Raw genomic sequence first — 13989 nt, 5'->3', positions numbered from 1 at the left:
TGTACATTTTTAATAGTTCACATTTTATACATAGGCCTAAATACAGGGACGTGCTACACATTTTGAGGGGCCATTGTTCTAACCTAAAAAAAGACAATACCCCTGCACACACCCCCATGCTAGTGTAAGTTAACAAATGAGTGTAGATATGCTATAGTTTCCTGTAATTAGTTTAAGAAGGAATATGATTTTGCATCTAGATCTTAACGCATCTATATGAGTGCAAAATTCGAAATACACTCTTAATGCATACATTTTGATCAATATGAGTTGACATTGTATACATCATTAAAAGCTAAAAAAAATTAAAGTAAATTTTGCTAATTCAGACTCACAGTCACAATGTAAACATCAGTTTGGACAGTGTCACATGATAAAGGGCAAAGCGTGTGTGTGTGTGTGTGTGTGTGTGTGTGTGTGTGCGAGGGGTATAATATGGTCATTATATAGTATTAAATGGCAAACAATCATCCCTACATGATAGAATATTCTATGTTTGAAATATGATGAGGAAGCATTTGATCTTTTTTTAAATCCCCAATGCCAACCTCAAAACCTCAAAATGTCACTGTTTAATTTGAAAGGTTTCAGATTCATTATTGCTCAAGGACACTTCAGTAGGGCAGATGAGGTGGTATTAGGCCCTAGGCCTCAGTAGCTGCTGCACTTCCAGCTGTGTTCCAGTAGAGGACAGCATCCCATAATGCTGTGAACAGGCATTGGCAGGTCACTGTACATTCTGATACACAAGGTTAGAGAAGATACAATTAGTGGTAAAACAAACACATTACGAACAGCAAACAGTCACTGGAAACTATTGTCAGAAAGTATGTCTGTTCCATTTATTTTAAAAGTGATGACCAGAAGTGTAACTTCGGGAGCTAATGTGTCCGCACTGACACATATGAAGTGACAGATCAGAAGATTTGGAGGTTTCTTTATGATCTACATCTGTGATACACCATGAATTAGAGGATATCATCTTCCAGTGTTTCAGTTCAATTATGTGACCGAGTAGTAAACACTCATTATTTCTGAATGGATTCATCTCAACCATCAACTATTATAGTTTGATAAGGTTAAACAGTCACTGTGTACGTTGTGTAACACTTTCAAGTGTGTAGAAATCTACCCTATGAAAACAGTGCTGTCTATTGGTTGCTTAAGGGTAATTCCTTCTTCTTTACTATTGGCCAGGGTCTCAGCGTCGCTGTTGTGTTGATGTGTTATTTTTGTTACTACCACTAGAAGTCTCCAAAGTCTATGCATTTCAAATCTTGCACATAGAGTCTCTACACTAAGGTCAAAGTAGATCACTGCACATGCTCGCAGAGTGATTAGATTAGTAGAAGCACAAGTAGACCAAACTAAACTAGACCAAACTAAAAGCTGCACATGAGCTACAGTTTATGTTCACATGAATCATCAGAACAATGAAAACATACGATACTGGTTTGAATGTTTCTGAAACAGTTAATCTCCTGAGATTTTACCACACAACAGTCTCTACAGCTTAAACTCAGAAAACAGACAAAAGAGACAAAAGTGTATTTTACAAATTTCAGACCAAAGTTGTTGACATGTTCTCACTCAGTGCCCATGTTGTTTATATAGCAAATGCTCATTGTGTTGGAATTAAGATGAAGTGTGGTGAGGTGCACATACCATATCATCTGCATAGCAGTGGAAATTGTCTACACATGATTTGCCCCAGTGGTTGCATTTTGTTAGGAACAACTGTACACCTCCTTATTCATCGAATATTCCAATCGACCAATCATGTGTCAGCAGCTCAGTGTTTAACATCCTGCAGTTACAGGAGCTTCAGTTAATTTTCTAATCTAACATCAGAACGATGAAAACACGTGAACTCAGTGACTTTGATTGTGACATGATTGTTGGTTTGAGTCTTTCTGAAACAGTCTCTAGAGTTTTTACTCAGAATGGAGCCAATAACAAACAGACATCCAGTGAGCAGCACTTCAGTGTTGATGAGAGAGGTCAGAGGAGAATGGTCGGACTGAGCTGACAGAAAGGCTAAGGTCCTACATTGAGGTGCATCATCTAAAACAGCCGAAGACCAACTTTTTCACACCATGGATTAAAGACTTCGTGACCACGACCACAGCAATGTAAACAACATAGATTTTTCTTCTCCAAAATATGATTGTTGCTGATAAAGATATCAAACTGTTATCACACCCTCTTTAACTGTTATAGTGAAGGAAGGTGCATCAGACTAGAAGCTTATATTTCTTTTTATGGCGGATTTAACGAGATCAGCGAGAAAGATGCACACCTATGTTTACATGCTACCGGAACCTGCAATACAAACAACAGAGAGAGAGCTGCTCGCATAAAGTCACTTGGAACATTTACTGTTTATTTTTCAAACTTTCTAACAAAGAAGAAAATGTCCGAGGACTTCGATATCGGGAGTTCTCGCTCATCCCATCTGGCGCCCCTTGGGTGAGAGCTTGTGTGATGTGTGCGCACAAATGTAAACGCGGCTGCAGGCTAGGAGGATAACAGCGGACATTTAGGCTAGTAGATGAGTAAATCACAATGTTTTGAGTTGAATTTGAATGTTGGGGCTTACGGACTCTCGGATGACACCCAAGGAGCAGTATGGAGGCATTTTATGTTTTTTTCTGTTGTTTTTTACGTTTGAAGAAGTGGTCGTTATTTACTTCAATTGTATTGGATTTGGCTGCAACTCTGTTTAACCTGAAACTCTAAAAGTGTTTTGTGGACTCAAACACTTCACCCACCCCTTCATCAGCAGAGTGGTGAGTAGATGATGAGTGAATTTTCATTTTTTGGTGAACTATCACTTTAATACAAAAAAGGAAGACGGTGAACATGTTAAACCTTATAACCACTAACATAACCTCAACATGTCTGCATTGTCATTGTCCAGTAGCATGAATCTTTTTATATGAATTTAAGGAGTTATCTAGAGTCTACTTTTCTATCATTTGGGTCATTAGTGTAACAATAGTAAGATACATACAATATATATAAATGATCGTGTTTTGTGGAGCGGGGAAGCAGTAGAAACAGTAGCACAAGTGCTAGACACATTGTGAGTAGTTGTTTTAGGTGGTTCTTTGAATCAGTTTTGACGTCACAGTGTTTACTCGACACTTAACTCTCAGTCCAAACAGGATCCTTTGTGGATATGCTGAAAAGATGTTCCATGAAAAGCAGTGGCACGTTTAAAGGAGGGTGAGTCATGTTCCACACATTCATTTTCAGCACAACAAGCCAATAACAAGTCATACAGACACGTGTTATTGTCCCACATTGTGCTGAAGAGGAACCTCTTAGATACATCCTTTTTCACAGTGCTTGGAGGGTTTGAGGTGGAGTTTCCTATGCTGTAGTCAGTGTGGGAGCCCAAGACCAACTCCCACCTCTCCGTGAGGAGCCCGTTGATTTCGGACATATTTCCTGTTTCTCTGTCAAGCCCCTGCTGAAAGCCACAGCTTTCTGTGAGGCCGGTCAACACCTGTAACTTCCAGTCTGGATTCCTAGCCAATACAAACTGCCGTGGAGAATCACAGCACCACAAGCTGCCAAGACAATCACGTTTAGGAAGCTCCCTCTCTGTGATCCTTCCATCTCTCCGGCTCTATTTTTTCTCTTGCGCGGGCAAGCACCTCAGTGTTATCTGACTAATGTGGTATTAAATGAGTCATTCTAAACGCTTGATGTCTCCTGAGTCCACAGGTATTTGATTGTCATGGAGTCGGGCAGTGGTGTGTTGCAGAAAGAGAAACTCAGCAGTGTGATAATTTCTCAGTGGAGATCAGTGCATTTAATTTATTTTAGTAATGGTACAAGAACTTGTTTTTCTCCTTGATTGCAGTCCATAGTATCATCAGTATTAGCAATCAACCAATCACATTTCATTTTTATAGCCCATATCCACAAATCACAATTCGTCTATAGGGCTTAACAAAGTGCAATATCCTCTTCCCTTAACTCTCAACAAGAGTGAGGAAAAATGTCAAAAGCAACCTTTTAACATGGAAAAAACCTTGAAACTTCAGCGAGAGTCCTCTCCCAGGACAGAGAGAAGTGCAATAGATGCTGTGTGTAGTAGAGCATATCAACAAAATAACAATATTTACAACATTCATGGGAAAAAACTGTGTCTAACATTAATGGTATATGTGAGTAGGCATATCAAAGCAAGTGGTAATCTTAATCTACAATCAGCTGCCACCATGTTCCACGATCTACAAACTACGATCACGATCCACGATGTGGCTGCAGCCAAGATCCTGGATCTGCAATGATAAAGCACAAGGACTCCAGGGAAGAATTGAAGTCAGTTACATGTACCAAGGAAAGAGAAGCTTAACTAAGAGCTGCTTCAACCACAGACCTGAGCCAGCTCTATACGCTTCATGGGAGTGCTATAGCCATGGAAAGTCAGACAGAGCAAAGTCAGAAATTATAGGGCCAAGAACTGTATAAAGAGATAGTCGTCAAAGAATCTGACATTCACTCATCGACGTGAGGTGTTGTTTAGTGTAGTATACATTGGACCAGAAGTTGGTGATGTATAGTGACCACATGCAGGGCTGGTTGTTGAACTGCTGTCAGTGGCTAGTTAACTAATAACTCACAAGAAAACCTATGGGAAAGCAATATTATAATTAAAATAATAGGTATATCTTATAGGTTATAAGATACGATAAGATAAAACTTTATTGATCCCACACCGGGGGAAATGCCCTTGTTACAGCAGCAGACAAGACAGAATGAGGTAGACAAGAGAATAAAGTCAATAGAAAAAAAATTCACCTGCCTGCACTGAGCAATTAATCAATCAAATTGTATTTGTCTCACAGGGCTTTAACAAGGTGTGACGTCCTCTGCCCTTAACCCTCAACAAGAGTAAGGAAAAACTACTAAACAGGGAAAAAACATAGAAACCTAGAGAGAGCCACATGTAAGGGACGGACAGAAGTCCCACGTCCCAAGTGAGATGTGTAATGGAGAACATCAGCAAAACCAGTAATGCGCCATAGGCTGGATGCCAATATGGATGGAATAAAATGGCATGTCTGTTGGAAATATGAATGTGGTTCAATAATAAAACTTAATATAAAAAAATGTTGATATGACACACTAATTAACAAGAAAATGTCACATTGGCACTTGTCAAAAAGGTTGCCAACCCCTGGTCTATGGGATGATGACTCTAAATCATAGGACCATGAATTTAGTTCTGAGGTCTCAGACGATGAATCAGAGGTCTCAGAGCGTAGAGACCAAGAGACAAAACAGAAAATGGTGGAAGAAATTTTTTATTTCCTCTAACCAAGCAAGTGGGGTATAAAGAAGTAGAATGTTTACACTTTGGGAATATGTTTGTGAAGATTCTCAGTTATACAAGAATGTGGAAGGAGCTTTTCAGATGAGAAGTAAAACGTCTTCAAGCATCTACAACCAAGTGCATGGATGACCATGATAATACAGTGGTTAGCTCCGCCCTCTTTCTGACTACATGTTACTGTGCTTCTGGTCATTTCCTCTGTATGCTTCAGTTTCCGACCACAAATTCTTCCACTGATTTGCAAAGGCAGTCATCATTTGTCTAGTATATGCACTGATGCTTTTACACCATAGAAGTTCATAACTCATAAAAAATATTTTGTATTTTGAAGGAGTAACAATAGGTCAATTTTAAATGTTCTTATGGATGTTAGTGTATTTAACTAAGAGTCATTGGAGAATGCCTATGATCCCGTCATAAGGAAAACATTTGGGCCATAGTGAACTTATGATGGTAAATAAAACTGTAAATGGTTCATATGCAATTGGAAAGTAAAGTTTTGTGAGTCTCTCTTTGCTGTCTTGTGACACAAAAACACTGAATACATTTATTCAGCCTAGAGAGAATATATATATATGGAGAGTGTGTCTGGTCCTACCGTTACTAAAACTTTGTTACTTTGAGGTATTTTCATCTACAGTTGTGGTCAAAATATTGCTACATGAGCAGTGGCATCTCTATGCATCATTGTTATCATGGAGTTATTCACCATCTTATGTAAAGTTTAGTTATTTAAAGTTATTTAAGGATAAAAATGTACATTTCTCCTTTGGTTTATCACAGTTTACTCAGGCACAGTATCAGTCAAACTGTAACTGATACTTGGAATACAGTCTTTGAGCTCTCCCCTATCCATAGACACCAAGATCATGCATATGGGTCTGATAGATGTGGAGCTTTTCTTGATTCATTTTGAGTCCAACCCCCGAGAGCTAACAAACTATCTAATAAACTTTCATAAACCAGAATATATCTCATTGAATAAATCACAAACAGCTTTAGTTGCTCTCAGACAGTGTGGCAAAACTGCAGAGGAGAGGTAAGACCACACTGTTGCTCTTTTCAATAGTGTGTTGAATATGGTAAAAAGAGGAAGTGAACAAGAGAGGAAGGAGCAGAGACCCTGTTTCTGAGAAACTATTCTACAGTCACTGGCACCAGGTGAAATGGCACAGCAAGAAAATCAACTGGACAGAGAAAGATTCTGCTGTTCGATCTGTCTGGATCCACTGAAGGATCCGGTGACTACTGGCTGTGGACACAGCTACTGTATGAGCTGTATTAACACCCACTGGGACAATGGGGATGAGAGAGGAAGCTACAGCTGCCCTCAGTGTGGACAGACCTTCACACCGAGGCCTGTCCTGGGGAAAAGCACCATGTTAGCTGATTCACTGGAGGAGCTGAAGAAGACTGGACTCCAAGCTGCTCCTGCTGATCACTGCTATGCTGGACCTGAAGATGTGGCCTGTGATGTCTGCACTGGGAGAAAACTGAAAGCTCTCAAGTCCTGTTTGGTTTGTTTGGCCTCTTATTGTGAAAAACACCTCCAGCCTCATCTTCAGTCAGCTGCATTTAAGAAGCACAAGATGGTGGAGCCCTTGGAGAAGCTCCAGGAGAACATCTGCTCTCGTCACGACAAGGTGATGAAGATGTTCTGCCGCACTGATCAGCAGTGTATCTGTTATCTCTGCTCTGTGGATGAACATAAAGACCACGACACAGTGTCAGCTGCAGCAGAAAGGACTGAGAGGCAGAGAGAGCTCGGGCTGAGGAGACAAACAATCCAGCAGGGACTCCAGGACACAGAGAAAGATGTGAAGCTGCTTCAACAGGAGGAGGAGGCCATCAATGGCTCTGCTGATAATGCAGTGGAGGACAGTGAGAAGATCTTCACTGAGCTGATCCGTCTGCTGGAGAAAAGAAGCTCTGATGTGAAGCAGCAGATCAGATCCCAGCAGGAAACTGAAGTGAGTTGAGTCAGAGAGCTTCAGGAGAGACTGGAGCAGGAGATCACTGAGCTGAAGCAGCTCGCAGACACAGAGGATCACAACCAGTTTCTACACAACTACCCCTCACTGTCACCACTCAGTGAATCTACACACTCATCCAGCATCAGGATCCGTCCTCTGAGGAACTTTGAGGACATGACAGCAGCTGTGTCCCAGGTCAGAGGTCGACTACAGGACATTCTGAGTGAGAAAGAGACAAAGATTTTACAGATTGTGTCTCAAGTGGATGTTTTACTGCCACAACCAGAGCCAGAGACCAGAGCTGACTTCTTAAAATATTCACAGGAAATCACACTGGATCCAAACACAGTAAGTAGACGTCTGTCCTTATCTGAGGGAAACAGAAAAGTAACACGTATGAGTAAGAAACAGTCTTATTCTAATCACCCAGACAGATTCACTGTTTGGCGTCAGGTCCTGAGTAGAGAGAGTCTGACTGGACGTTGTTACTGGGAGGTGGAGGTGGAGGTGGAGGTGACAGGAGGAGTTGGTGTAGCAGTCACATACAAGAATATCAGCAGAGCAGGGAAATCAGATGAATGTGGATTTGGATACAATGATAAATCTTGGTCATTATATTGTGATATACACGGTTATATCTTTTGTTACAACAACATCGACACTGCAGTGTCAGGTCCTCTGTCCTCCAGAGTAGGAGTGTACCTGGATCACAGTGCAGGTGTTCTGTCCTTCTACAGAGTCTCTGACACCATGACTCTCCTCCACAGAGTCCAGGCCACATTCACTCAGCCTCTCTATGCTGGAGTTGGGGTTTATTATCCTGGAGACACAGCTGAGTTCTGTAAACTCAAATAGACTCGAGTCATTAAAAGCAGTGATTTAGATTCTGTGTTTAAATCTTTAACTTCTTTTGTCTCCATGTTTGTTGATCAAAGTTCGTCGTGGGGACGTTTCTGCTCCGCACAACGATCAGCTGTCAATCAAACACTGACCTTCCTTTATCACACATATTTAGTTCTCACTTTGTAAAGACAGAAATCTATAATTACACTGACATGAATGTGTTTGAAAGAACTATTGTTGCTGTTGTTTTCTAAATCAATGTAGAAATCAGGTTGTGTGATGTTTTAGAACCTGTATTGATCCTGATCCTCATCAATGAGCTGATTATTTGTTCTTTTCTTTTCCACATGTGAGATGGAGGTGAAACAAACTGATTGTGTGTCCATGAAATCACTGAACAAGAGTCACTGAACAGACTTTACTGATGAAATGATCAATAAACTCAGAGCGTCAACATGTCCAACAGGTCAACTACACTCTGGTTGGATTTACAGACCATCAGTGTTATGGGATGTTTGGTCACATTGTAAATGTGGAACCTGGTTTGTTTTTATTACGTCTCATCTCTGTATCCACTCGTCCTCATTGTATTTACATATTTAGTGAACGGGCATATTTATCTGCTGCCTGCGTAGGTTTCTGTTCTTTTTGATTTTCATGATCTGAACTAGCAGTTCCATTGGAGAGTGTCCTGATCGAGTCCCTCTGAGGGTTTGTTCTGCAGCTCTCATCACATGTGGTTTTTATACATGTGTATATACATTTAAATCTCTTATATATGTATAAAGCAATACAAATCTAATGTGTGAAGAAGCTGAAAGTTGAAATAAAGAATAAATCCAGTCTGTTCTTTTGTCTTTATTCAAAGCTGATGGAGACAAAGTGAAACTCATGTGAGAGAATAACTGAGGCAGTTTTCCTCCTGAAACTCCACAAACCTCCGTGTTCATGTTCAGTCTCTGTCTTTTCAGGGCAGATCACAGAAATACTCAAGTTCTAATAAAAGTGCTCTTTTAAAATGACACATTTCTAATTGTCTGTCATTTCAGTTTTCTCCTGATGTTCAGATTTCCACTCGACCATGATGAAAGATCAAATACTTCTTATTCACCATTTGCAGAGTTTGATCTCACACATCAATCATTAAACTTCCTCAGCAGATCCAGTGTGTTTGGATTTATTCCAAATTAAGTCAGTTTCCTCTGTGAAGTGAACGAGTCTGACGACAGCTCTGAGACACTGAGGACGATGGACAGTTTCTGCAGCTGATCCAGTGAAGGTCAAAGGTCAGAATTTATCAGGAGTGGGTTTCTGGATGAGACTCTTTGGTTTTCACCTCCATGTGTTTCACACACTCCTCAGAGCACGGCTGCAGGGAACTCACATGAATAAATCCAATTGTCACAAAATGCCACATATAAATTATACATTTAAAAACTCAAATGGAAGAAAGAATAGATAATTAATAAATAAATTAAAACAGGAGAAATAAAGTAAGGATTGTTGAATTATCTCGATGACTCCCCCTGCTTCAACCGACGACCGATCTAGGGTTAGGGTAGGGGAACTGAGCCCGCCTCCTATTAAAGGTGGCGGAAGGTGCACGGTCCTTCCCCCAGGGGGCTACCTGGACCCAGTTCCGCTGACGGGGACGACCTTGTCGCCTCCCGTATCTCACTGTAGTCCATCCCTCATTGTTTTGGTTAGAGTAACCCATTTTGTGTTATGTGTGATTGTTTTTTAATTATTTATAGATGATTTATAGTTGCTTGTACAGTCTCCTTGGCTATCTGGCTATAATGAAATATAATTTGTAATTAAAGCCCTCAAAAAGCCAATTCATTTGCCTGAAAAATTTTTTTAAAAATAATAATAATCCTTACAATTTCAATTGTACTGTCTCCTACTGTTCGGTGCTCGGGCCCTAATAAGAGTATTTACAACATTGATTAGAAGAAACAGTTTGTAACATAATGGAATGTAAATTAATTGAGGAGTTATTGTCAGTATCTGAGTAGACATATTGTATATCAAGCAGTCTTGTTGAAAATAATAGTCCACAATCAGCTGCCACCACAATCAGATGCAACCATAGTCCACCATCCATCGGCATGATCCACTGCCGCCATCAGGATCCACCATCAGCTGCCACCTCGATCATGGTCCACCACCACTTTCAGCTGCCAAGACGGTAGAGGATCCGTCAATATGATCGCGATCCGCCATCACGATCTCTGATTCGCAATCCACCATCATCTGCAAACGTTAAAGCACAAGGACTGTGGGAGTCAAGTAGAAGTCCAGTCAGTCACATGTATTGATGTGAATGTTATAAAGAGGGAGAAGAGGAAAGAGAAGCTCCATGTGTCCCCTGACATTCTAGACCTATAGCAGCATAACTAAGAGCAGGTCTAAGACAAGCCAGGACCAGCTCCAACTATAAGCGTTATCGTAAAGGAAGGTTTTAAGCCGACTCTTAAACGTACAGATGGTATCTGCCTCCCGAACTGAAAGTGGGAGATGATTCCACAGGAGAGGAGCTTGATAGCTGAAAGCTCTGGCTCCTACTCTACTTTCAGAGACTTTAGGGACGACAAGTAATCCTGAATTCTGGGAGCGCAGTGCTCTAGTGGGGTGATATGGTACTATCAACTCTTTAAGGTATAATGGTGCCATATTATTAAGGGCCTTGTAGGTGAGGAGGAGAATTTTAAATTCTATTCTAGATTTAACCAGAAGCCAGTGAAGTGAAGCTAATACAGGAGAAATGTGGTCTCTCTTCCTGGTTCTTGCTGCAGCATTTTGGACAAGCTGCAGAGTCTTTAACGACTTACTGCTGGAGCCTGATAATAAGGAATTACAATAATCAAGTCTGGATATAGTTTTTCTGCAACTTTTTAAGACAGGACCTGTCTGATTTTTGAGATGTTACATAAGTGAAAGAAGGCGGTCCTATACATTTCTTTTAAGTATTTGTTTTTTTATTTCATTTTATTCTTTGAATTAGTCTACTTATTTTTCACTTATTACTTTTAATAATTCACTTATTATGTTGGATGGAAAACTGACCCAGTATACCTTAGATATTTTCCTACTATCTGTCAGCCTCTTTTTCTGTTAATGCTATGAATTTTACTGAAATGTCCAAATGACAAAGGAGCAATCAGATGTTGTCATGGGACACCAGCTTTCATGTCAAACAATTCTGCTGGAAGGATCATTTCCCTGAATGTACACCAACCAAACAGCCTGAGCAGACAAACATCGTCATCAAGTGTATGGTCTGGGTCAAATGAGAACCAGTGGCGCCATCAGTGACGACAGCAGATGGTGAGGAAGTCTCCATGGTGAGATGGTATGCCATGTGTGCTTTTAGCTTCCTGCCTGTCGGTGGGACGGTAAAAGAATTTAACCTTGTCTGAAGACAGATGCAGAGAGGAATACTCGACCAGTTGTCAGTTGAATTTACAATAGATATAGTTCCAGTGATAAAACATTTTCTCCAGCCCAGGTTATAACATCCATCATATAAAGTATTCTAATTCTTCACACTCTAAATACTCATTTGATCCATTGTTGATATGGAAATATCGATTGGTTCAATGCTAACTTTTAAACAATTAAATGGCTGTTTTATATGACTACTGCAGTGCTTTAATTTTGAAGACCCATTTCTAAAGAGGAAGTGATTCTGTTAATATTGTTGTCACGATGGATGTCAGTCTGATATGGTGAAATAATCAATCTGATTGACTTTTTTTTTTGATATTGTATTGATATTGAACATATTGCGTTTCCAAATCGCACCAAACTAAGCACTGCACTTTCTCAGGCAATTTACAATAGACATGCCAAGTGTGAAGCCAATAAGTTGAACAGTTCATGGGATATGTGCTGGCGTATTTTGAGTTAAGAGTTTTATGAGTTTATGATTTAATTAAGCAAGTTGAAATGTTAAAGACTGAGTGGATTGTCTCTGCCACACTGGCGCCCCACGTTCTGTGAGCTTCTGAGTGTCTCAGTCCTCAGTGTCTTTTCCTCTGTGTGTCTCTCTTGAGTGTCTCCTTGAGGCAGCTCTGCTGCTGCCTTTTGTACCAGAGGATCAGTCAGCTAACAGCTCTGACCTGCGCTGATTGTTCCTCTGGTCCAGGTGAAGGTGCTCTCCCTGCTACCTCCACTAATACGTTACAAATGAATATTTCAATCTATATAAGCTTTAGGTGATGTTTATGGTCCTTTAGGAAACAGAGATACCTGGAAAAATGACAATTTATTTCTTCTTTTTGACCTTTCATGACGTCACATAAACATCATATGATAGGGAATACTTCTGTAATCAATGTAGGCTTTCAATTATCTCTTTATATATATTTTTTAACCATATATTTGCTTGATTAAAAGTAATAGTGCAAATGTGTCCATGTGTTGTTGGGTTATTTTGTGCGCTGTCACACACACACAGGGGCAAAACATTACCCTGCTTACACAGCTATGCCAGGGTGCAGGGTAAAAACCTCTGGACTAGTTATATGTAAAGACTAAAGAGTTGGTGGAGATGGAGCACACACCACTGACTGGTGTCTGACTGGGACAGTCAGGAGGTAGGTGTGTTCTCCCTCCTCTCAGAAAGAGGCACAGGCCAGGGTGAGGAATTTAGTAGCCCACTGTAATGTTTGTGCTATAGAGGCAGCCGCAGCATTGTGTAAGGCCATGAGACAACATGAACACAGAGTTCTGGCTGAAGTTTTGTACTGAGAAGCTCTTTGATCCAAGGTTAGGGGTTCTATCATTACAGCAAAGATCTGAAGAAGATCTGAAGTGTACTTTGACTTTTTAGTTTGGTCCATGTCCTGTCCACCAACATGGAGGAGGTGGGATTTATGATCTATACTGCGACAAGCCAGCAGGTATGGATCAAGACTATGGATTCAAGATTTCATTCAATATCCTAATTAATTAATTCATTAATCAATATAGTCCAACTTTTCATTCAACATGTTTTAACATTCACTCCAAATATTCAGATTTCATTCTATTTATGCAGCTTTCATTCCATATATTTAAACATTCAGGTCATCAGCGTAGTGCAGGGCCAACATACAAAGACAAACAACCATTCACACCCACGGACAATTTAGATTTTAAATTTAGAAAACCCTCTCAGACACATTTAGAAAATACAAAGTCCACACAGAAAAACCCCCTGGCAAGCTACCATTTAAACCTGTAACCTTCCTGCTGTATGGCAACAGTGCTAACCACCCCCCCCCCCCCCGTGCTGCTCCCACCTTAAATCTTATGTATACATTTATGTATATTCAATTTCCTTAACGGCATGTAAATGCAGTCGATTCTAGGAACCAGAGATCTCTGTCCATAAGAGCACAGTCCTCAGAACAGCTAAGACAATGCACAGAGCCCTCAGGCTAAAAAGACATTGTGAATGAAAGACTGAAACACATCTGTGTGTCTGTGTCTGTGTTACTGAGCCCAGCAGAATACTGGTTCAGCTGAGAGCACAAAGTGCAGTTTCACACGAGACACTACGGTTGTGAATTCCTTCCTCCTGACCCCAGCAGCTTTAGCAGGAAAATGAATAATAAAATCAACACAATAGCAGAAACCCAACAGGGATGGAAAATCAAAAATCTGATTCAAAAGGATGAATCATCATGCAATGGTTCCTCCTCTGGGTCCACGCTGGCTTTTGCATTCTGAAATTATTCATACGAGGTCAGAGGAGTTGTGAGCTCATGTACTATATTTATGCTTTTTACCTAGGCGTGGGTATCAGATTACACTTAAGCCAAAAAATAACACATA

At 40.4% G+C, this 13989-nt stretch overlaps 1 pseudogene; it reads left to right on the top strand.

Moving 5' to 3' along the window:
- Nucleotides 1-6030: 6030 nt before the first annotated feature.
- LOC117767840 lies at nucleotides 6031-8269 on the top strand (annotated as a pseudogene).
- The last annotated feature ends 5720 nt before the right edge of the window (nucleotides 8270-13989 follow it).

Source organism: Hippoglossus hippoglossus, chromosome 9 (genome assembly GCF_009819705.1).
Source record: "Hippoglossus hippoglossus isolate fHipHip1 chromosome 9, fHipHip1.pri, whole genome shotgun sequence".
Lineage (NCBI taxonomy): Eukaryota > Metazoa > Chordata > Actinopteri > Pleuronectiformes > Pleuronectidae > Hippoglossus > Hippoglossus hippoglossus.
The sequence above is the reverse complement of the archived record's forward strand: the minus strand, read 5'-3'. Positions and strand labels throughout refer to the sequence as shown.